The sequence below is a fragment of the Notechis scutatus genome, unplaced genomic scaffold, assembly GCF_049901735.1.
Source record: "Notechis scutatus isolate UNSWTSFEM ecotype Mainland unplaced genomic scaffold, rNotScu1.2 NSCUCTG81, whole genome shotgun sequence".
Classification (NCBI taxonomy): Eukaryota; Metazoa; Chordata; class Lepidosauria; order Squamata; family Elapidae; genus Notechis; species Notechis scutatus.
In genome coordinates, this window is record NW_028263126.1 from 33,471 (window position 1) to 57,693 (window position 24,223).

Genomic DNA, 24,223 nt, shown 5'->3' on the forward strand with positions numbered 1-24,223 from the left:
TGGGCTGCCACATTCAGTGCCTGGGAATTTGGGAGGGGTTTCAAGGAGCCGTGGAAGATTAGCCACCACAACATTCCTTTCTCAGAGAGTCAAGGACATGTAACCTTGCACCTGGAGGGGAGTTCCTGGGGATAGTCTTCAGTTGGAATGAAGTAATGATTGGAAAATGTGAGGAACTATTGGGTGTAGGGGTTGGATTTTGATTTCTTTGGGCTAGGGAAAACCCGGAAATTTCAGATTCGGGTTTTCCTCAGATGTGCCAATATCACATCTCTAATAAAATGGACCTTTGAGAAGATGACAGTATCAGAGACTTTTAATATGGAGGTTGTTACTTGGAATGCTGACAGTGTTTATCAATTCCACACAGTAAGATTTCCAGTTCATTTTTAACAAAATCAAACTCATAACTCTTTTTATCCAATTGAAATGTTTTTTTAGTTCTTGGTATTTTATTTGATGGCAAATAACCTTCTGATTCAAGTTCTTCCTCAATTTTAATAAAGGGTCACCAGAGTTGAAAAATAGAACTTTGCCATATGCCCACCAGTCCGGCTTCACCACCATTTCTTTTCTGAAAAAAAGCTTGGGTGACAGTTCCCTTCCATAAAAACTTGGAAATATCTTCCATCATGGTTTAAATGGATTATCAGTTGTAAGTATGCGTAATATCATAAAAATAAATAAATGAACAAACATTAAATGGTCAAAACCTGTTAATCAAGCCTACTAAATGACATTTCTGAAAAATAACAGATTTATAAAAGTCATTTTTTAAATTTTATTTTGACATCAAGTGTTCTTTGGTATTCAAATCTGGTCTAAAAATAATAATGTAGCACTTGGGGATGAAGATGCAGCTCAAGAGTCCAGCACTGGAGGCCAAGATGGAGAAGACCTGAACAGCCACGGTGTACTTCCCCTTGGTGCTCAAGTAGGCAGGCACAAAGGATACCCAGACACTGCAGAAGACCAGCATGCTGAAGGAAATCAGCTTGGCTTCGTTGAAGGCCCCAGGTAGATTCCTGGCCAGGAAAGCCACCGTGAAGCAGATAGCAGACAGGAAGCCCATGTACCCAAGGGCTACATAAAACATGGTGGCAGAACCTTCATTGCATTGTAGGATGATTTCTCTAAGTTGGGAGTGCATGTCAGAGTCAAGAAATGGGGGAATGTTCCTCAACCAGATGCTGCAGATGACAGCTTGGACACCAGAGAAACAAAGGATGATGGAGTTGGCCAAGCTCTTCCCCAACCATCTCTGCACTTTATTCCCTGGTTTTGTGGCCAAGAAGGCTGACACCACCATGATTGTTTTGGCCAAGATTGAAGAAATGGCAAATGAGTAGACAATGCTGAAGGCTGTTTGTCGGAGGAGGCAAGTCACCCTCCTTGGCCGGCCAATGAATAGGAAAGAGGTCAAGGTGGAAAGTTGAAGAGAGACCAGAAGGATGTAGGAGAGATCCCGGTTGTTGGCTTTGACAATTGGTGTTTCCATGAATTTAACAAAGATCCCCAAGCCAAAGCCTGAGGTTAAAGAGAGGAACAAGGCAATGGCAGTCAGGATAATGCCCAGATTTTCCTTATAAGAAAGATAACTTTTAATCTTGGGATACAGTGAACTCGATTGATGTTTGGATGTTGATCATCTGGACATTTGGTACATTTGTCTGCATCTGAAAAAGAGCAAGAAGAGGGTCTCCATTTAACATGTCCTCTAATCAAGTGCATTGTTTAGGTAAACCTGTTTTTGGTGTGAATGATTGGGTGTAGGTGAAATCAATATATTTCTTTATTTCCTCCAGCTAGAACATCTTAATATTCTTTCTTTTTTACTGTTACCAATTTATCAATGAGCTGGTTGGGAGAATAGAAGGGAAGAAGAAAGGATTCAAGAAACAAAAGCAGTTCACCATTTTACCTGTCCACTGCTGAATCTCTTGCAAATTGGAGCCCAGCCTTTGTCAATGCTTTGAGGCACCAATGAGATAGATAGTGGAATTAAGTACATGTGAAGGATCACTTAATGCAGCTTATGCTAGATGAAAATGATCAACACTAACTTTGCCATGGAGAAGGAAATGTTAGATGGAGTGGCCCTTGAAGATGAGTTGGATATAGAGTGAGGACATCAAAATGTATTCCTCATTTTTTTATTAACAGAAAGAGGAACATCTTCCAATAAGTCTTTTTTTATTAGGAACACATCAAATTGGCAAGGTTTGGTGTAATTTTGGATATGACCAAATCCAGAATTTTACCCAGTAAAAGCATACATTTGAAACTTCTCCCATAGTCACATTCTCCAATTAGGTTACAATTCATCTGCCCGATGATGCCAGACTTCACCTTCAGGCAGCTGCAGACACACTCTCTATTCCCACAGGAAAAGAATTTCACCCAGCCCAAAATCCCCCTTATCTATGCTCCCTCCTCCCAGTTGCTAGAATGTGGCAAGCCTCAATACCCACAGTCCCTTTTATACAATAATAAAGAAGCAAAGAAAGAATAAAAATGGCTATAATAAAACATGGCTACACATATGTAATCTTCAGGGTCAACTCTCACCCCTCCCATCCCCTCTCCAAGGACCACAAGTTTGAAAATTGCTTTAAGAGGAGCCTCCAGCAGAACCTCTGCAATGTCAGCCTCAGGAAATATAAACCTAGGAGTCACCAGAAGCAGACCAAAAAGGCACCACCTAAACAGATAGAGCAGTCAACTGATTATAACATAAGGCTACCAACTTCCCTTCCCCAGTAAGTAGAATGAAGAGCACATCAAAGACACACTGTGAGACTACTTTAGCAAAGAAATACATCCTTTGAGCTACAAGTAGCTACAACCTGAAACTGTGGCTACCTAAAAATACCTATGAGACGTGGACATTTGCAAGAATCTGATCAATCCTCCTAATCAAAGCTCCATCATTATATTCTGGAATTTGGAAACTCTCACTATTCAAACCAATTAAGTAAATAGTAATTTGAAATGTCAAAGATGTGTTGTGAAAGACAAAGAGCAAGAGCTGTCATCTCTCTCACAATACTGAACCCTCACTTATCCTGTATCTTAATTCCATGAGCTCTATCCCTGTTTGCTTGCCTATATGCCATATTAATCTCCAAAATCTATTCTTATAATTCACTATTACATAAATGTATACAATTGTGGGATTCAAATAACTTAACATCTTGTATTCTGCCCTAATGACTGGCTGAGTGGATGTGCTGGGTGGGCATGGCCAGGGATGTGTGACAGCACTCAGCCTCCTGCAGCACTCTGCCAGCCAAAATGGGCCATGGGGTTAATTACAAAATGTGGGCTTTGCTTTGTGAAATCCAGATCCAACGAGCAAGGGGTGTGAACTGCACAGAAAATACACTTTTGTTTGGTTAAGAAGAAATATCCCCAAATTTAGAGGTACACTAAATGTAAGTTAATATAAGATTAACTTTTAGCTATATACCTCCCCAGCAAACAGCAAATTTTGAAGCTCCAGGTAAAGAGGATTCATTTTAGGATGAGTAACCACAGTTTGCATGTTGGAGGTTCCTCAAAGAAGGCTGGGAAACTCTGTATTTTAAAGAACATTTGAGGGAGGGGTGCAGAAAAGCCCTTTTCTGCCTGAGGCTGTAGAGACCTGGCACCAATCAAAACATTTTTGTGAAGCAACTGATGAACACTGACAGGGTAAACCACTAGTATATGAAAATAAGAGCAAACCCCACTCCCTTCTAGTACTGATGATGTTACCTAGTTTGATAATGAAGCATCTGCAAGAAAACCATCAAGCTCAGAAAGCACCAAGGAACCCACAGTTCAACCCTGAGCTACAAATATTCTCTTCTATTGATAATCACTTTTTGGTTAGAGGAACTCAGAACTTGCATTATATGACATGGCTCCCAGTGGATTTCATTCTAAATTTTGATATAATTTCTGTAAATAAGGAATGTAGAATTATAATGGCTGAGTATTTGATCCTTCAAACATAACAAATACAAAGCTAAGGGATAAACAAATAAAAAAGTTTTTGGGGAAAAAGGCTCAGGAAAGAAAAAGAGTGAAAGTGTTAGAGAGAAAGAAGAAAAGAAGGAAAAACTGAAAAAGAATGACTCTTAACTTTATTTGGTACAGATATAAGTAAAAAATATATCAAACTTTTACTCTAAGATTAACATTTGTCTACATTATTTCCATAATCCTTATTTAAACATCAAAGCCCAGATCAACTTTTAATTTCAGTTTCTCACAAAAGTCCAGTAATGGTTCGTAATGGTTTGTAATCACTGTTAATGAGACCACAACTGATTTATTTAATTGCACCAAATTCTAAATAAAACAGGAATGGAAAATCCTAAACTTTAGTGTAGATCCACACTTCTCAACTTTGGCAACTTTAAGGTGCATGGACTTCAATTCCCCAGGCAGCATAAAGTTCATCCATCTTACATTTGCCAAGACTGAAAAATGCTGATCTACAGGTAGGGATTTTTCCATTCCTTTTTTACTGGTTCCTACTTACTTTTGAGCAATCATAATGCAAAATCCTCATTCCAAACTGACTCCACAGTAATGATAATGCAAAATCTCCATTCCAAACTGACCCCAAAGTAATGATAATGCAAAATCCCCATTCCCAACTCACACAGTAATGATCATGAAAATATCCATTCCCAACTCACCCTAGAGCAGGGGTTTGGGGCCTGGAAGGTGTCCTGAACCAACCTGGAAGCCAAAATGGGGCACATGGAGAGACTCCAAGGAGGGGCGAGATGGGTGGGGTCAGCCAGAGTTGGGATTAGCCAGTTTTCCAAATTGGGCAAAAGGTTAACAACCAGTTCACATGAACCGGTGAGAGCCGACTGAATCCCACTTCTGAATGTATATGTTGTTCAAGAGTCAAAGAGATTGGACCCACCCCAGCCAAGCCTTTCAAAATAATTGTTCATGGAAAATCTCAGGATCTCTGCTCCTCCCCAAAGTCTGTCCCTTTCTCCTGCTGTCACTCACCTTCCTGGGTGGAGATGGTTCCTTCTGCACAAGGACAACAATTGTAGCAGCAGATGGGTTTCCTTCCTGAGCCACCTTCATTAAACCAGGAGGACAGCTTTCCACACACCTGGAAGGAGGCAGGGGCTTGCCAGAAAGAGGGGGAATAATATCCATTACATGAATTATTTTATTTCCTAAATTAGATAAAATAAAAAGGTTGGGGATCTCCAATTCAAGGTTTAGTGTTGCTAAATCTGCATACAGATGGCAGGTTGAACAACTAGCCTTGTGGTGCAATTAGAACAATCTTGAACTAATCACATTCAAAACCATAGAAATGATGGGAGATTTTAGGAAAAACCCTCCTATGCTGTTACAATACTAGACAACACAGTATCAACAATAGAGATCTTCAAGTATCTCGATTCTATCATATCTCAAGACTTAAAATGGACATCTAATATCAAAAATGTCATCAAAGGAGCACAACAAAGAATGTTCTTTCTGCACCAATGCAGAAAGCTCAAGCTGCTGATATCGTTCTACAGATGAATTATTGAGTCTGTCATTTGCACTCTATAACTGACTGGTTTGACTCTGCAACCAAACAAGACAGACACAGACTCCAACTGGATAATGAGAACTTCAGTAAAAACAATTGCTACCAACTTGCCTTCCATCAAGGACCTGCATACTGCATGAGTCAAAAAGAGGTCTGTGAAAATATCTACAGACCCTCACATCCGTCTCCTCAAAATGATGCTATAGGGCACTGCATACCAGAACAACTAGACACAAGGACAGTTTTTCCCCATGCCATCCCTCTGCTAAACAACTAATTCCCACAACACTGTCAAACTATTTAGTAAGGCTGTATTATTATTATTCTTCTCATATTTCCTATTACCTATCTCCTTTTCTACTTATGATGATAACTTTGCTGCTTGTATCTTTATGCTTTATATTTTATTTAGTTTCCTAGTATGGTTTATGTTAATTGCTTATTTAGTATTCTATGACTTTCACCAAGTATTGAATCTTTTGATTTATGATTTTTATGATGACTATGATCATGATTTATCACTTATAGCTTTATGTACACAGAGGTTATGCAGTGAAGACAAATTCCTTGTGTGTCCAATCACACTTGTCCAAAAAAAGAATTGTATTTTTCTTCCCTATTAATTTTTCTCCCACTACATTTTTAATATAAATTCTCAATGAACCTACTGAAAAGAGAGTTGAATAGATTTCTGCTTTGACAAAATCAATTACTTTGTCCCATGATATAAATCCAGTTTCCTTGTAGAAGTTTGATAAACAAGTAACTGGAATAGTTAAGGATAATTTTCTCATAGATACTTGAACATCTAACAGGAAGATGTATTTCTCTCTGGGAGAATAGAGATTACTTATCAAGTCTGTCCCTGCTCCAATTCTGCAATCGTCTTGAAATACCTTCAGAAAAAGCAGAAAAAGTCTTTTCCCCACCTTATTCTGCATTTCCATCTTGCAATAGCATTCTGGTTCATCATCAACTTAAAATCCAAGGATCCCACTCTTTGTACATTTCCAACTGTCACTTTGCTAACAGAGAGATTGGGGAAAATCACTGTGTTCACAATGTCCAGGTCAGCTACGAGCTCTCCATTCTCATTCAAATAGACCCCACTGATGGAATTACTATAGAACTGAGAGGTTCGAAGGAAAGAATGAAGCTGGAATGGAAGAGAGAAAATGGGCAATGTCACACAGGACACAGAAAGCTCTTTGGTAAAACTCATCCAGCTGAGCTGGCATGAAGGAATATAGAATAAAAAATTATACATTAAAAACTATATTCCTACTGAGGAATATAGAATAAAAAATTTGTTAGAAGGACCAAGAATGCTGTGGAAAATGAGAGTGAAGGATGTTTGTCCAATCATAGTTGTCATTGCAAACTTTGGCAAACCAATGGGAAGTAACCAAAGCAAAGGAAACATCCAGTGTGAACTAATGAGGCCCAAAGTTAAAACCTTAAAGGAAATGGATGTTGTACACAAGCACAAAGAAAGAATTATGCCAATGAGGCCAAAATCAAATCAGGTGCCCCATACTGAGACAATGCCATAAAAAATGGTGTACAGGTCAATTGGCAGGTAGGAAGATAAAAATCTTTGCTCACTTTGAGGAGGGCTGTGGGGGCCTTTGTTTCATTAGTTGGTTGTGCTTATGAAACTCTGCATTGGGGGATAGATTAGTCACTTGGCATGGAGCAAACAACCCAATATCTTCATGGTGAATGATGATCTCTGCTACCAGTTAGGGTCACCTCCTTCAATTTTTATGGAACATCTATGGAATATTTTATGGAACATTCTTCACTCTTGTGACTTTTTTTAGTCCAACTCTTCATCTTTTCTCGGGCTTAGCTTAGCTTCTTGACCCAAAAAGGTTTCTTAATCTGCTACTACTTGATGAGATCCTTTGTTATCTGTGATTCTATGGGGAGTTTTGAGCCAGAGAAGGAAATAAAAGGGATTCTTAGCAGAGGTGGTATTCAGCAGATTCTAATCAGTTCTGGAGAACCGGTAGTGGAAATTTTGAGTAGTTCAGAGAACTGGCAAATACCGCCTCTGACTGGCCCCGCCCCAAACTTTTCTCTGCCTCCTGAGTCCCAGCTGATCGGGCTGAGTCTTCTTTTGTTGCCCTGCACAGGAGAATGGAGCTGGAAAGCAGGTTAGTAGGGTGGGGAGGGAACGGGATTTTGCAGTATTCTTCCCTGGAGTAGGGTGGGAATGGAGAATTTTGCAGTATCCCCTTCCCTGCCTTGCCCACCAAGCCATGCTCACAGAACCAGTAGTGAATCCCACCACTGATCCACTCTGAGTAAAGGCTGATCTGGAGCAAAGGGCAGCCCACAAAGTGAGAGGGTTCAGAATTGTTGGACAGCTCAACATTACACAGCACATTTTTAAGACTTTGTGTCACATGGTAATGGTCCTTATCCTAAAGAAAAGTGTCCAAGAAGAAAGTGGTGGAGGGGGGGAATTTACCAAGAAGTTTGTAAAAAGAAATTGGAAAAAATGAATTGCAAAAAGAGAGCAATGGAAAACTGGAATTTAATTAAATTGTTGTTGTTTTTTCAGAATACAATAAAACATTGCCAAAATAGTTACGCTGTTCTTACACTTGCAACATTGATTCCCAACTTCTGTGGAGAGCTATGCAATAGAAAATAAGTACCTGCCATGCCTTCAGTATAGGAGTTTTCAAGTTATTATCTCCTTTAAATGTCCTCCTGGATCTGGATAAATAAGCTGCATTTAAGGCCCGTGCCACAGCCCAGATTGTGTTGTAAATGAAATAGTCATCCAGAGTCAGGATTAGATCCATCTCCTCTTCCATGAGAGCTTCCAGTTCTTTCTCTCTGCCTGCACTGTCTCCAGACTTTCACCAAAAAGGCATTGTTTTTGTAGGAACACAGGAAGGAGGTCTCTACATAGTGTCTCATAAAAGAATTAAACTTCAAATGCCAACCATACTTTGTAATTTGATTTTTCATCATAGGAAAGTAAAATATGCTATGGATGTATCGAACTGGAAAGGTTTTTTTTGACAAATAAGTAGTGAAATCCCAGCGGATTGTGGTGATCAGGACTTTTCCTCTGGGAGGCTCAGTAAGTCTTACCCAAACCTGACCCAAAAGTGTAGCACCTGCATTGAATGAAGTCAAGTCTGCACCATAAATAAAGACCTTCACCTTTCTCCAACTGCGGTATAAATGCCAGTCTACGTTCGCAATCCAAGAAGCTGGGGAAAAGGTTTGTGATAAAACTGGGCAAATGCCATTCCTGACCAGCATGGAAGTCAACGTCCTCATGAAACTTTGTCCATTCTCAGTGTCTGGAGCAAGGAGACCCACCAAGGTCCACCTGAAATGGAGGACCAGTTTTACCATCCCTGGGTACTGGGCTCCTTCAGCAGGGAGCATTGGGTAGAAGAAAGGATTTTCATCACTCACAACGTGGGAATCAAAACCGTGACTGATCTGAAAAGGAAAAAAAGTCAACTTTATTATTATTAGTATTCATTGCACAGTCAGCCAGATGTTCAGACCGGGTTTGGCATTTTTGTCTACCCATTGATTCCTTACCAAGGACCTGGGATTGGCAAATCTGGATGCTTGATGGTGATACAGATATCACCGCAGGATAGAAGCTGTTCCAAGTAAAGCTGCCTTCCTGCAATTGACTGATGGCAAATTTGTCAATGCCTATGGTGTTCAAGTATTTGTAGGTCTTTGTATTTTGTTATCTTCTCCAGTTCTTTCTCTTCTCTTCGGCTGTCTCCAGGCATTGCCACATCCACTATCCAGACTTTTTGGTCTTTCTTATCAACAACTGTTATGTCTGGGGTGTAATGTGGCAGGTGCTCTCTGTTTGGATTCTGAAGTCCCAGAGCAATTAAACTTTTTAATTTTCTATGGCTTTTCTATTTTATGGTCCCACCAGTTCTTGCTTACAGGCAAATGATATTTTTGCAAATCTTCCAATGCACCATTGTTGCTACTTTGTCATGCCTCTGCTTGTAGTCAGTATTATTATTATTATTATTATTATTATTATTATTATTATTATTATTATTATTATTATTATTATTATTATTATTATTATTATACCATTAAGACAACATTTAGCTCTAATGGAGGAATTGTTCAACACCTTGCTATGAAGAAAGTTTTATAGGAATCTATGGTTATTCTGCTCTTACATTGCTTTTCTTCTCACTTTAGTGTAGCATTTGGCTGTTGCAAGCAGCCAGCAGAATTTCGCAGTCTGCATGACAATTGTGCCAGGGAGAGGATTGTCTGTTCAGGTCCTTCTCTTCTATTTGATAGAACCTTCATCCTTACTTCATGCAATTCCCACAATAGAACTGTTCTCTTCATGTACAACAGAGGATGTCTGGCTCTATGTTGCATGTCTAAAAATGATCTTCACAAACGCACAAAGACACACCTGTGGGATTTTGTAGGTTCCCAACATGGTTGAAATCTGGAAGGAGATGTCAGTATCAGCCCCTTCAAGAACAGCCATGGTGTTTCTCTGCCTTCCACAACTGTAGTTGGGAACATTGGCCTCCCCTCCGAAAGCAAGTCCAGCAAAGCCTCTGAAGTCATTTGTGCTCTGATATAATTGTCATAGATGTTGTATCCCAGGGTGACATTGAACAAAATGTTGGGATTCTTGTTGATCATTTGGATTGTAAAAGGAAGGATAGCATTTTCCAGTACTCTGTTAATGCTTTCCTGAAAGTAAAAATATATCAGGACATAATCAAAGGAAGCTCCCTGTCAATTAACTATTCTTTAGACAATTCTATTTTTAATACATCTAAGACTGAGAGATTTGGAGGCATTTTCAAATCTCCCCCCCTCCAAATTTCACTTATCTGAAAGAACTCTGGAATTCTTTCCATTTTTCCTTTATTTTTCGATACTAAATGCATATTATTTCTGCATCTAGTTATTGATAGTTTTCTCTCATTCTTTTTTTAAATTGATATCTATTAAGAATTGCTTAAGAAAGTGAAATATTAATCAAAAGAAAAGAAGGAAATAAAGAAATAGAGAAAGGAAGAAAAGGTCCTAGAAATTTAAAAAACATTTTCTGATTTTATTTTCAACAGATAATTTTTCATTTCTGCAAAATCTACATTTTTCACAATCTAGTCCTGCATTGTGGGAATTCTATAATTCTTCCATCATTATGCATACAATAATCTTGCTGCAGTTACCATATATAATATCCATCCACTATGGATCTTTTCTAATTGATTGCTCAGATGTCCCAATAAAAAATAATTCTGGTTTCTTCATAATTTTTAACCTTTCAAATTCTTTGCATTATTGTTTCAATTTGCATCTAAAATTTCCTACCTTTCTCACAAGTTCACTCTGCATGATAAAATGTTCCCCCATGCTTTTTACTATTCCTGCAATTGGTTTGAAATATATTTACCTATTTTTGATAACTTGTCTGGTGTTATATCATTTTGTTTTTAAAAAAAATCTTAAATCATAACAGTGTGTAAACTGAATCTCTATTTAACAGTCAACAGTGCATTCAGTCACACAAATTTAACCTGTTCATCTTCTGTTTGAAATGTTTAAAACTATATATTTTTGTTATTACATGTTTATCATTTGTACATAATTCAATTACAAATTCAGTTTTGGGTTATTCTTCATATTATCTTTATTCTTGCTGTTGTATTAAGATTTTAGACTTTCAATGTCTCTCTGTCAGTCTTTGCCTATTTATCCCCTCCAATAATTAAAAATTGGAAGTCTGAACTTTTATTCCACATGAAATATAGAATCATACAGACAGACACCCACAATGACACATAAAATGAGCAACTATGACTGTTAACAAATGGGGTAGATGCTCAATTGCTGGAGATGTTTATATGGCCCACATGTCCACAATAGAGATTTAATTGACATTTAACTCATTGTATGAATAAGCTTCTGGCATTCATTCAAATGGGATTCACACATCTAAGAAATATCAATCCTGACAGGGATCCATTCATTTAATTGGTGGTATAGAATAAAATTGTCAAGCTTATCTCATTTTACTTCAAAGTCAACATTTCTGCATTTTTCTATCCATGCTGATGACCTTAATGGGCATAAGAGTGATAGAAGGGAAGAACCATCCTCTCTTCTCCATCCTCAGCTCAACTCTGCTAAGAGGATGTCAAGAAAAGCAGATGCTTCTTCTTCAAGGTCAAGAAAACAGAATGTATCTACTGATTACTCATTTGAGAATTTCAAATCGGGTTCATCAGCTGAAAAGGATGAACCAAGGATGAATTGAGACAGAAAGAGAGAGAAAGTAGCAGATCAAAGAGATCATTCATTGTAAGAGAGGCAGCTAAACTTTAGCACTTAGGGTGGAATGGAGAGGACCTAATTCTGTGCAGAAACTTTGACATACTGAGAAATTTGAGTCAAAGGAGATTTGTTGAAGCTCAGTGGTAGAAGCGTTGTCCTTGTTCCAGACAATACCACCAATGAGGAAGTCTCCTGGCTTGTAATAGTTCTGAGGGTGCACCTCATCCCTATTCAGAGTCAAGATGCATTTGGCTCTGAAACTTGCCAGAACTTTGTGAGGAAGCAGAAGCATCAGAAGCAGCAACATGATTTGTGTTCCTGATGGAGTCGCCATCCTTACTTTGAAGACAAAGTGATAGGAAGAGGTGGAAGAAGGCAAAGCCCTCTTCCAAGACAGAAGCTCCAGATGTTTTCTAATTTATTTTATTTATTTTATTTATTTATTTATTTGATTTGCCAATTGTTTACAAGATAATAAGTATAAATGTATACATAGTTGTGAATACATGAAATGGGTACATATAAGAAAAATAAAAGAATAAGAGAAACAATAGGACAGGGACGGTAGGCACGTTGGTGCGCTTTATGCACGCCCTACAGACCTCTTAGGAAAGGGGTGAGGTCAATAGTAGACAGTCTAAGGTTAAAGTTTTTGGGGTTTGGGGAAGAAACTACAGAGTCGGGTAGAGTATTCCAGACATTGACCACTCTATTGCTGAAGTCGTATTTCCTGCAATCAAGTTTGGTGCGGTTTACTTTGAGTTTGTATCTATTGTGTGCTCTTGTGTTGTTATGGTTGAAGCTGAAGTATTCATTGACAGGTAGGACATTGCAATGTATGATTTTATATACCATGCTTAAGTCAGACCAAAGACGGCGTAATTCAAGGTTTTCAAGTTCTAGAATTTCAAGTCTGGTGGCATAAGGTATTCTACAACGAGTAGAGGAGTGGAGAACTCTTCTTGTGAAATATTTCTGGACTTTCTCAATTGTGCTAATATCAGATACGTAGTGTGGGTTCCAGACTGATGAACTGTATTCGAGTATTGGTCTAGCAAATGTTTTGTATGCTCTGGTTAGTAGTGTGATATTACCAGAGAAAAAGCTACGTAGGATTAGGTTAACAACTCTTAATGCCTTTTTGGCTATGTAGTTGCAGTGGGCTCTAGCACTTAGATCATTAGAGGTGAGTATTCCAAGGTCCTTACAGAGCTTGAGTCATCAACAAGATCTTGACTATTCAGCTTGTATTTTATTTTCTGATTTTTTTTGCCAATATGTAAGACAGAGCATTTATTTGTTGAGATTTGAAGTTGCCATTTGTTTGACCACTCTGATACATAGTCAAGATCTTTTTGTAGGGTAGCAGTATTGTCTGTGGTATTGAACAGCTTTACATCATCAGCGAAGAGAACGCAATTGCTCTTAATATGATCACAGAGGTCGTTTATGTAGAGTATGAAGAGAGTTGGTCCTAGAACACTGCCTTGGGGAACACCACTATTGACAGGTACTGGATTTGATAGTACGCTCCCGATTTTGACCATTTGTTGTCTGTTTGACAGGAATGCTTCTATCCAGTTATTCAGTTGTCCAGAGATACCATAGGATTTTATTTTTAGAGTAGTTTGTCGTGTACCACTGAATCAAAGGCTTTACAGAAGTCTATGTAGATTGCGTCTATTGCTTTGCCCTGGTCGAGTTGTGTCGTCCATATGTTTTTGCAGTGTAAGAGTTGCAGATTACAGGATAGTTTTTTTCTGAAACCAAATTGTTTATTGGAGAGTAGGTTATTTGTCTCTAAGTGAAGGATGATGGATTGGTTAATAATTGATTCCATGACTTTACAGGTGACGCAGCATAAGGAGATTGGCCTGTAATTTTCAACTAGGCTTGGGTCTCCCTTTTGAAGATGGGGATGACTGTGGCTTGTGACCATAGGTTAGGCAAGGAGCTGGTTCTGAAAGATTTTTCAAAGATTATGCTTAGAGGTTTGGCTATGGCAGTGGATAGCTTTCTTAAGAAGTAGGCACATATTCCATCCGGTCCAATAGATAGAGATGGTTTTAGGTTGCGTAGTGCTTTTTCAACATTGTCTTCTGTGAAATCGATATGTATTAGATCATTGTTGTTATCTGTGGTACGGCTAGGAAATACTGGGCATGATCCATTGCTGTTTACAAATACTGAGCCGAAGAATGTGTTAAAGATGTTGGCTTTAATGGTGTCGTCCAGTCTTTACCATCAGGTCCTATCAAGGGAGGGATGGACCTTGAGTCTTTTAGTTTGTTGTTTACAAAATTGTAAAAAGCACGGTGGAATTGGTGCTTAGAAGGTTTTCCTCTTGTTTAATGTGATAATTGGTGCATTCGGTCTTTATCTGGTGGCATAAATTTTTGTATCGGTTTTTGAAATTGGCAACGTGACCAGATTTGTTTTTCCGCCAGAGTGATCTCTTTTGGATTGAAGTTTCCTTATTGATATGGGTAATCTGCTTTTTTGTTTTGTTTTGGGAGTTGTTGTTGGTACATATAGTTTGATGACTCTTTTGACTTCAAGTAAAAATATGTTGTAATGGTCTTCAACAGTATTGCATCCAGTGAATAGAGATTGCCAATCAAGGGATGAGAGATCGTTGTGTATAAGATCATAGTTGCCTTTTTTGAAGTTACAATTGGGAATTACATCATTGTGGTGATTTTTGTGTGGACGTATGTTGAGACAAAAGTCAATCATATTGTGGTCGCTACTGGAAAAGGGTTCTTTAGTTTGTATTCCGTAAATTAAATTCAAACTATTGCAGAAGATGAGATCGAGGCAGTTGTTTAGTCTAGTGTTGTTGGTTACTAGTTGTTCCAGTCCCAGATTTGTAGTAGCATTGTAGAAGGTTGTGTGTATGATTTCAGTTGTACAATCATTTAGGGTCCAGTCAATATGAGGTAGATTGAAATCACCAAGAAAGATAAAAGGGTATGGGCAGGATGCAACCCATGTTAGTAATGTATTTAGCTTGTTTACATGTTCAATATCATAATCAGGTGCTCTGTAACATAGTAAGAATCGAATTGTGATATTTAAGGATAGTTCACAGATGATGGTCTCAGGAAGAGCAAGCTCCTGGGTAACTTGGATATTTTTTAGATGTAAGGATTTTTATAGAAGATAGCAACACCACCTCCTCGACGATTTTCACGATCTGATCGGTAAACATGATAGTCTCTTACTGTGGTAATGGAGTCGGGAGAGATGCATTGAGCCATGTTTCACAGACAAATATAATGTCAAAGTTAGCCATATTTAGGAGGATGAGAAATTCAGGTATTTTATTCCCGAGGCTTCTTGCATTGAGTAGTTTGCATTTAAGGCCGGCAGTAGTTGGAATTGAGGTAGTTGGGGCCGTGCGTGCCTAGTCTTGGGTGATGGTGGATCGGTTGAGGTAGGGTTGTGGTTGAGGGTAAAAGCTGAGTATTGGGTTGCGTGGCTTACTTTTGATACAGTCAGCATGGTAGTCAATGTACAGGTCCTTCTCTCCATTGTCTAGACGGTTTTTGAGTTCAATGCGGAGTACACGGGAGCGGGCACGTTGCTGTATGGTTAGGTCAGGGCGGCAACGGAGGTTCTTATGGTTGGTGTTGGTTTTGGCGAGTGAGTTTATAGTATAAATGAATTTACGTTTGCTTGTTTCATTTTTGCAAATGACTCTGCACAGGCGTGGGGGCTACAGAGCCGTCACTGTTATTGAGCTCGGCCAATGCGTGAAATGTCAAGTATTTCATCAGCGGAGATGGTTGATGCTTGATAATCCCCTGATGATGTTTCGACAGTTGTGATGTCATCATTGTTATTGGTGACCTCTAGACCAAATAAGATGGCGTTTGACGTTTTCCGTTCACGCTCAACAGCTTCTCTGATGAGGATTGGGATATCAATATTTGTCTGGGTTGTGTTTATTTGTGGATTGGGTTTTGGATTGGGTTGTGGTTGTTGGGTAGAGATGTGGTTTGTAGCTATTGAAGTTCAAGTTTTTTTGCGTTGTTTCTTTTTTTTCAAGGTTGGATATTCTTTCTTTTATGGCGTCCAGGGATGCTACTATGGTTTCAATGGTATCAATTCTTTCCAACAGATCCAGTTTGGGTTTGCATGCGTCCAGGGATGCTACTATGGTTTCAATTCTGACAGAATCTGTACAAGCCTTCATATCTGCATCCCCTGCCTGTCCTAAAAGCTTTCAAGGTTCTCTATTTCTCCAGGGCCATTTATGGCCCCAAGATTTCCCAGTGCAAAGACATTAGCCAACAAGGCATTGATATGATATCAAAGTGGAAGCATGTTATGGCTGTGTTTGTGTGATATCTGAAGGCAATCCAACATGTCTTTTGAGATTTAGCAACAAGAGAAAAAATAAATTGCTATGATTTGGATAATGTCTCCAAGGAGAGACATCATCTCTCTAACCTCTGAGTGAGTCAACAGGCAGATGTCAATTAAGAAGAGTCAAAAATGGGGTGAAACTCTAAAAAGGGGGCAAGGAGTGAGATGAGAGAACTTTCTCCCAAACATGCCTTAGAAAATATCTTGATGCAATCAACTCTCCAAAGAGAATTTTGGAATGAAACTGAAATTTCAATCCTCATGGATATAGTTGATCCTGTTTGGCTGCCTTGTTCAAAGATGGGTGGCTGCAGGAGTGGGATCTGTTCCACTATTGGTTCGGTGATCACATGTGCAGCTTTCCACACACCAGCTGAGCCCTGCAGTGCCAATCAGCTGAGATGACAAAGAAGAGAAAAGGGCAGGGGCAGGTGGGAGAGCCGATCCTGCGCTTTTCTCTTGTTTCAGTTGGAGGCTTTTTTCCCCCTCCTCTCAGCTTATTGTTGGAGGCTCCTTTTTACTGCTGGGTCAATTGAACTGGGCCATACCGGTAGCATACTACCACTGGGTGGCTGCTCTTGTTCACATGACTACTTCTCTCTTATAACATACCAAACAAGAACAAAATCTCTGAAAATTATTTTTTATTCAATATAGACATCAAAAGTTTGACTTCAGGTTCTGCTATTGGGGCATTTCCACTTTGAAAAATGTAGCTTTCTTTCATTCAAAAAAATAAATAAGCTGTTGATTGTTTGTAAATGTGGAACTAAATCATATAAGAAACAAGAAGATGATTATGGTCAGGGATCAGTACAAAAAGAGAAATAGAAAGTATCCAGCAAAATATAAATATAGAGATAAATAACTAAATAGGTAAAATTAGGATAGCATAATATTTTCAGATGTAAAACCTATGAAAGTTGTTGAGCTGCTCTTGGCGACTAAACCTAATAAAATCTACCATCTATCAAACTTCTCTACTTTATTTCATACTCTGCAGTCCTTGGTTAGGTTCATGTAAAGAATCAGTCAGAAAATAAAGAAGGGGAAGTCGTTAATTTTTTGGCATCCAATGTGGCTCAGGGCAGGGCTAGCACAAGAAGATTCTTGGTATCCCTTCTATGAAACCATTGACAACTCATAAAACATTTCCATGCTTGTTTTAGAGTTGCCATGAACAGAAGGGGGGGATTTGAAAGAGCAGTGCAGCAGTTTGGAACCAAACGTGCATTCCATTCTTGCAAAGCAACCAGAACTTCTGCCACGCAAATCTCTAATTGGAGAATGTGATTGATGACTCTTGGCTATGAATGTGTTTCGTTGGAGCATATGAATTATGATACGCCCAGAGGGGTGGAGGGAAACCAGGGTCCAGGGTGACCGTGAATTATATGTCTTAGAATCGGCTTCATACAGATCATGCTGACATGTTCGCTCCTAATAAATTTTTTGAAGCTTGGCTCAAGGCTCATGATTTAATTAGGGCAACTGCCGGAATCCTGACAATCATATCGTCCTGTTGGACCCACAAAGCAGCCCTTCTCTTTGACATCCCCTGCCTTGTGGAAGAACTGGAGATCCAGGTTGGCCCAACTACCTCATGATTAGGCTAGGCCTGTTATTGTTGTTGTCAATAAAGGAGAATGTTTAAAGGAGGGGTATTTGGTGTCCTTTGATCTTGGTTGTTTTCTTGAAAATATTTCAGTATGCAAACTAGGTTCCATAATCAGTGCAAGTAACATCAAATAACACCAATGAAGTTACTTAGTTTGGGTAATGAAATGTCGGCAAGAAAACAACACGATCAGATCACACCAAAGACTCCTGTTGTTGATGTGTGCTTAATGATTGTTTCATCATATTTATATGGCCACCAATCCCACAGAAAGTGATTCTGGGCATTTTTACTGCAATCCAATAAAGTAATAAATAAATTTGAAGCCATTTTGGAAGGCAATTCAGGCTGAGCTTGAGCTACATGTTGTCACGATGGTTCTGATCAATGGAGCATGTGAGAAGAGAACAATGAGAGGTTTGTGAAGACAATTCCTTCAAAGGATTTTTGCCTTTTTTCAGTCAGTTTCCTGAGACTGGAATTTCCTGCTCAGCAATGCAAGATGCAGAGGCTTATTTTACCATGTTCAAAAGAGTTGCCACTTTTTGTCAATGGCCTGAGAATGAATAGGTTGCCATATTTAATGGGAAAGGCCTTGGGAGCTTATAGTAGATCTTCATCAAGAGAATGAGTGGATTACTCTCATGACCAAAAGATAGTGCTACATAGATATGATATCACTCTCTGTAGGCAAAGGTTTAGGAGCTACACCTATGACAAACACAAAGGGATTTGTGAATGTAGGCAAGGTTGGAAGATCTAGGCAGGAAACGGTTGAGACCAGAGGAAAGAAGCAGAGAAAAAATGGTAGAGAAAGTCCAGTGAAGAGAAGGACCAGGGGAGACATGATAGCAGTCTTCCAATATTTGAGAGGCTGTCACAGAGAGGAAGGGGTCAATCTATTTTCTAAAGCACCTGTAGGCCAAACAAGAGACAAAGAATGGAAACTGGACAAGAAGAGATTTAACATGGAAATTACAGTAGGAGAAAATTTCTGACAGTGAGAACAATCAACCATTGGAACAGCTTGCCCTCGGAAGTTGTGGGACCATCATCACTTGAGACTTGCAAGAAGAGATTGGTGTCAGCCTCAACTGGGTACTGGAGAGTCTCGCAGACAAAGCACTTTACTCACAGGCTTGCAGGTGAATTTCAAAGGTTCACTGCAGCAATTCCAATCCTAATTGGCAATAACGGGGATCCCAAATAAAGCTAGCGCCGAGAGCAAGTGCCTCTCACTGCTCCTTACAGCAGTTTCCCAACCCCTCTCAACAAGCCTAACATCTGCCCATTCAGCTAATTATCCCCTGCACCTGATCCCTCTGCCTAATCATCCACACCTAATCCTCCTACCCTCAGTCCAGCCTCCCACACCGCCCCCATGGCAGTTCAGTAGTCTCCCCCTCCCCTCAGCTAGCACGGCAGTCCTGTCTGTCCAAATCCCCGCTCCAATAGGTGAATGAAACCTCATAGTTGCAAAGCCTCTGTTAAACAGTGAAGCCCTGTAGTTCTGGAATCGCCGCCCAGCTGCTGATTGAAGCTCTGTTCAACAGCTCACTGAAACGTGACATGCTGGAGGAGACGTTGGGTGCAAGCAAAGCGGTAGGCATCTCCTCCACTATCGTTTCATCAATGTGGCAGGCTCCAGGCCCGGCACCAACTCCCTTTTTAATTCTCTATATTGTTTTACTGCCAGAAAGTCACTTTTCTCAGCTCCATCTGCATCTACAGCTACTGCCACAGCAGCTACATTCTGTATCTTATATGGAGGGGGTCTTGGACAGCTGGCATATTCCAGTGGGTCCCACTTTCCCTCCTCTGCTTCCTATAAAATTCTCTTACTTGTAGAAGAGAAAGGGTCCACCCACTGAACGTGTAGCCAGGGCTCCACATACGGCAATTGCATTTTTAACTTCTTTTTAACAAGAACTTTTCTCAAAGCTCTTATGCAATAACAACCAGATTCTCCAAATTTATCCCACCTATAGTTCAGCGGAATTAAGATAAGCATTGGCGACACCCTAGTGCAAAGCTCAATTATTGTTAATTTATTCAGATGTTTTGTATAAAGACTTAACCACGGCTCACTCCATTTTTTAAGCAATTCACCCAGAGGGGAGGAGGGTGGAATGGATGGGATCTCTGCACCTGGCTTAGTAAAATATGACTCCATTTAGAAATAGTAACACTCATCCTTCTAACACAGGAAAGGGAAAAGAGGAAATGATAATGCAGAACAATAGCAATACAGCACTATCACAAACACACACACACACACACACACACACACAGGGCTAACTTAAACTTATAAGGCTTAAGAAAAAACCCTTTTTACCCAGTATTCAAACAACCCTTAAAACAAATTTTAAACAGTGTTGCAACACAGTGGAAAAAACATTATAAGAGCTAGCTCACCTGTATCCTGGTGCACCAGTATCTGGGTTCACTCAGCCTTTACAGGTCATCTGTCCACAGGTCACTAAGAGCAATTTGCCCTTTCACTAAGGGCAAGAGATACACCAAACTGCTAAATCCACTGAAAGCAGCAGGGGCACCTGCAGCTTTCAAAATCAGTCGACATTCAGAGGAAGAAGTCTTGCTCCTGGCCTGACTTCGCCAATTGTTATCAACACCAAAAATTGACAGAATGACCAAAAAACCATAAAAAAAACTTATTTATTCAGAGATTTGCAAAAATCGGAAGAAAGGACCTCATTTCCTGAACATTCAGAATATGAGGACACCAGGCATAGATTGAATATTACATTTATAGGATTCTGCAATAGGCTACATTCACATCATCCTTCCTGTTTTTCTCTCTTGGTAAGTCCTTAGATTTCTCTGGGTACTTGTCCACTAACTCCTCCCAGAACCTCATCTCTTGGAAACCGCCATTCTCGTGGCTTCTTCTTTTCCTGTTTTGAACACCAGCAAGTTTTTAATATAATAGCTCATTAACCAATTCCTTTTAGGTCAGGATGACCCAAAATCATTTCACATATTACCATTGCCAAAGATTTGACATTTCCATGTTCTAGCCAAAAAATTGACATTTCTACAGAACATAATAAACTTATGTTTATAGTTATATAACAGTCCAGTAATATTCCAGTAATTATTGCATAGGTCAGAAATCAGATAAATATGGTGTTACTTATGTCCCTAATTTTCACAGGTGTAATCCTTAGTATGTAATTCTTACATACCACAGAGTGCATCTCTTTGTTGTATGGAGGCCAACTCTCAATATTATTTCAGGGAGTCCAACTAGGACATGCTGAAAAGCACTGTAGAAAGAATTCAATAATTGCTTTGGTCCTAGACTTGATTCTGAATTCTGAAAGAACTATGGATTAGATTGAGACCCTCCAAACTAACTCTGAAGTTACCCATCAAGCTTAAAGCAGTCTGCAGCCCATCTAACTAACTATTTTTATTTCTTTCAGTTTTAAATAACATAAGTTGTCAAACAGAGGCAAACAAAGCATATAAACCAATAACAATTTGCAATCAATAATTAAATGTTATGGTCCTAAGAAACAATTTCATTGTCACTTCCCTATTTTTATCATGAGATGTTCCTTAGTGTTTAGATCAGGTCTAAGGATGATAATGTAGCACTTGAGGAGGAAGTTGCAGTCCAGCACCAGAGGCCAAGATGGAAAAGACCTGCACGGCCACCATGTATTTCCCTTTGGTGCTCAGGTAGGTGGGAAGGAAGGAAAGCCAGACACTGCAGAAGACCAGCATGCTGAAAGTGATCAGTTTGGCTTCATTGAAGGCCCCAGGCAGGTTCCTGGCCAAGAAAGCAACTATGAAGCAAATGATAGCAAGGAAACCCATGTAGGCGAGGACAATATAAAACATGGTAACAGAGCCTTCGTTGCATTGAAGGATGATTTTTCCAGGCTGAGAGTGCATGTCAGAATCAGGGAATGGGGGGGAAACTCCCAGCCACAGGACACAAATGAAAATTTGGACACCAGAACAAGAAAGGATGGTAGTGTTGGCCAAGGTCTTTCCTAACCATCTTCTCATCTTGTTTCCTGGTTTTGAGGCCAGGAAAGCCAGCACCACCATGATTGTTTTGGCCAACACAGAAGACACAGCTACTGAGAAGACAATGCTGAACATTGTTTGCCGGAGAAAACAAGTGGCTTTCCTTGGCTGGCCAATGAAAAGAAAGGAGGACAGAAAACAAAGCAAGAGGGAGATCAGGAGGATGTAAGAGAGGTCTCGGTTGTTGGCTTTGACAATGGGAGTTTCTAGATGTTTAATGAATATGATTAAAACAAAGCCTGTGGTTAGGAACAAGAGTAGGGCAAAGCAGACGAGGATGATGCCCAGAGGTTCTTCATAGAACAGGAAGGTTATTCTTTTGGGGATACATTGGACATGGTTCTTGGTTGGACATTGTTCTTCTGGCACTTTGTGCATTTTTCAGTATCTGAGAAAAATAATATTTTTTGTTATAGTCTTTCAAATTTCAAGAAAACTTTGAATGAGATGTGATATTGAGAGACAGGAAAGCATCATTAATGGTACATTCTTACACTCCAGCAAAAAGATCCCCAAATATGTACAAACAAGAACAACTAAATAAAATTAAACAATAAACAATAAAAAACAAGAACAAGAAAATAAAATTAAATGAAGAAATATCTGGTGCCACAAACTTCCGGTGGCAGGACAGGGACGTCCAGAGGTGGAGAAGCCCAGCTGTGGCTTTCGATCACCTCTTCTCGCGCTTGGAGGGATCCCCAGTGGATACACGAAACCCGTAGAGCTTCGTGTCAGAAAAGAGGACCCCGAGTTGCTGTTTGGGGAAGGCAACTCCCCAGCAACGAAGGAAGAGCCTCTAAGACCAGCGCGATTGAGCCAGCCGCCAGCTAATGGCGGCTCCAAAGTCCCGTCTGTCACTGAACTGACGAAGCGAAAAGTGACAGCCTGAAAGATCCGAGCTGAAAAGGGCAGAAGGACTATAAAAGCCGTGAGTGAGATTGGTCTGACTCTCCCTCTTTCATTGTGAGTAACAGTGGGGGAAAGCTGGAGACAAGCGGCTAGAAAAGCGATTTGAAAAGTGAAAGGGGAATTAACGCAGACAGAATGGCTCAACACTTAAAATGAAAGTGTGGATTGGAGCGTTTGGAAGAAGATTGTCGAGGAGAGAGGGAGGCGGTGGGATCTTTAAGAAGCTCGGGAGTGGATTGCCATCTGGGATCAGCGTCTGAGAAGACTAGAAGACTAGGGGAGAATTATAGCTGCGAAGGAGGGCAGAGCGAGCTGCAGAGGGCGAGATAGTGATGCACTGACTTTTATATATAAGGCCCTCTTCTTTATAGCTACACTGCCTACAAAACTAACTTCTAAAAGGGATCGATTTGAGGCGGACACTCAAAGTGATTGTGGACTGACAATTGCTGACAGAAAGGAAGAAGAGGGAAGAAGAAGAAGGAAGAGACAGACGGAATCCTGGTAAAGACTGAACGCTGAGCGCTGACAGCAATTAGTCAGCACTTCCTCCCTCTGCTCCTTCGGTGCGCCCAGGAAGAAAGACTATAAGACTATAACACCAGCCCCAACTCAGACTTGTTTTTCTATGGAACTAATCCCACAGATACGTGTCTAGTGATTCCCTGAAATCTAAAAGACCTTTTCTTCCCGCACCCTTTCTCTCTCCCTTTCTCTCTTAGTCTTTCCTTTCTCTCTAAAACAATTATAAATATAGATGTAAAGGCAAACTGCTTATTATTGTTATTAGGGTTTACTGATTAGAGTCTTTTGAATATACAAAAATTTGAAGGTCTGTTAAATTGGGTTGACTTAGATTAACTGGAACCTTGAATATTAATTACATTATAGGACAAAGGTATATACAGAGTGAGAAATTTTAGAGTTGTTTGTTAGCTGTAAATAAGTTTGATTTGATATGATATTGATTTATTAGGGGTTAAATATAATTAATGAATTTTGGTATATGATCTTAGTATAGAGAACAATATATAATACTTAATACATAATATTTGATAATATTCTATTTATAGTATGTGATAATACTTTATTGAATTGGAATTTGTCTAAGCGACAAATTGGGTCGAAGAAAGAGATCTAAAATAACTTGGTGTGTAAGCTTAGTAAATAGACTTGCAATCACATTTAAAGAGCTATTACATCGAATGGTGATTTGGGAAAGTATTCTTAACATTACCCAATTGCAAAAACAAATCTTATCAGAGATGACTTCCACAACAACCATGGCCCTGAAAACGGGAAGGAAGAACACCCAGACCTTGACGACAACTCTGGCAACTGCCTCCCCAACAACGCAGAAAACTATAGAAGAGACCTTG

The 24,223-nt window shown here is 39.6% G+C and overlaps 2 pseudogenes across 1 annotated transcript in view; both read right to left on the bottom strand.

Annotated features, from left to right (window-relative positions):
* Window positions 1-781: 781 nt before the first annotated feature.
* Window positions 782-12,218, bottom strand: LOC148128626 (vomeronasal type-2 receptor 26-like; annotated as a pseudogene).
* A 9,049-nt stretch (window positions 12,219-21,267) lies between these two features.
* LOC113429227 (vomeronasal type-2 receptor 26-like) overlaps window positions 21,268-24,223 on the bottom strand; it is a 41,663-nt pseudogene continuing 38,707 nt past the window's right edge. The window contains exon 4 of the transcript XR_015746223.1: window positions 21,268-22,320. The product of XR_015746223.1 is annotated as a vomeronasal type-2 receptor 26-like (transcript). The remainder of the gene's footprint in view (window positions 22,321-24,223) is intronic.